Genomic DNA, 1494 nt, shown 5'->3' with positions numbered 1-1494 from the left:
CTGCATTCAGAACAGTTATAGATTGTAATTTTAAAGCAGTGTATGAAAGGTAAAAAAAAGAGTTTTATATATTGCATTGATACTTATTAGGTATATTTCATGATCAAGCAAGCCTTCTTTTAAATCCTCTTTGCTTCACTCCAGAACTTGTATTGTTCCAGTTTGTTCTTATGTCACATGACTGAATGTGCAGTTATTGGGCCTTATGAAGCAATATTAGTGTGAAAGCATCGGGCCTCATTTATGAAACATGAGCAGAGCAGATTTATTCGTAAATTGTCCATTTTTGCAATAACGCGTATACTCAATTCAGTGGAACATTTTATGTAAGAATGTATTTATTATTGATTTACACACGCTCATGTTTCCTGAATGAGACCACACACACATAGACTTCTGTACATACATATATTGCATGTCAATGATCAATACTCTTTGAATCCAATGATTGCTGGATTCTCATGCATTTCCCTTAAAATAAGACCTTTTCAAGGACAAAAAACAAGAAACCTTAAGCACTTTCATGCTTTACTGAATCCGAAACAAAATGCTTTGACTGCTTTTTATCTTTACACTTGAGAATGATTTTAATGCAAAACTCAAGATATATTTCACTATTGCAATTTATGAATTATACTCTCTTTATATATGCGCTGATGTCATAGATATAGTCTATATACCCAATTAAAAGCATCACAGAAGCATGCTAAACTAGAATTTGCTTGCTAGAAAGGAGACTTCATTGCATTACTTTGCCCCTGATGAGAAGTATTCTTAATGTCAATGTTATTTTAGCCACTAATAGGAAATTGTTTTCAATGTTAGCAAATAATGGATGCCAAATTAAGGATTATGCAATCCAAAACAGTTTTTGAGTGGTGCACTCATTTCCAATCCTCAGGCATAACTGAACACAACAGAATCAAAACTCATTAGCTGGCCAATCATAGTACTACTTTTTCTGTTTCTTACTACAGATACCATTTTTCGGAATAAACAGGTGTATAAACAGTTTAGACGTGATTTTACTTGAACAAATACATTCACCTCTCGAAGTTCAGTTGCAAAGGTCATTGCTTTTAAATATGTTGAAATTTGCATTTGCGTTTGGTGAATTGAACTTTTACCCTGAGTAGTTTGAGCTGGATAAATCAAATTAAGAGTACGCACGTATCACAGTGGTAAAAAGACTTGTCAGTATTTTGGGGTATAGGAACAATAGCAATACAAGTCCATCCTGTAGGTCTGCTCAGGTTTGATCAGCGGTTTACACAGATGCTGGCATCACATTATCAAACGAGCTCAGGAGTGTGTGCTTTCTTCATCGACTTATGCTGATTTCATTGGTAAATTGATCTTATGTCGGCTTACATGAAGAGTTCTCAGGACAGGAGACGGTTTTTCAAAGTGCTTTATTCATCTGCAGCTGTCTTGGAAATGTTGTGATTGTGAAACATAGCATTTTTCCTCTTTCGGGTGAGCATTGAAACTCAG

This window comes from Pimephales promelas, chromosome 18 (assembly GCF_988280905.1).
Source record: "Pimephales promelas chromosome 18, fPimPro1.hap1.1, whole genome shotgun sequence".
NCBI classification, from domain to species: Eukaryota; Metazoa; Chordata; class Actinopteri; order Cypriniformes; family Leuciscidae; genus Pimephales; species Pimephales promelas.
Note: the sequence above shows the minus strand (reverse complement) of the source record.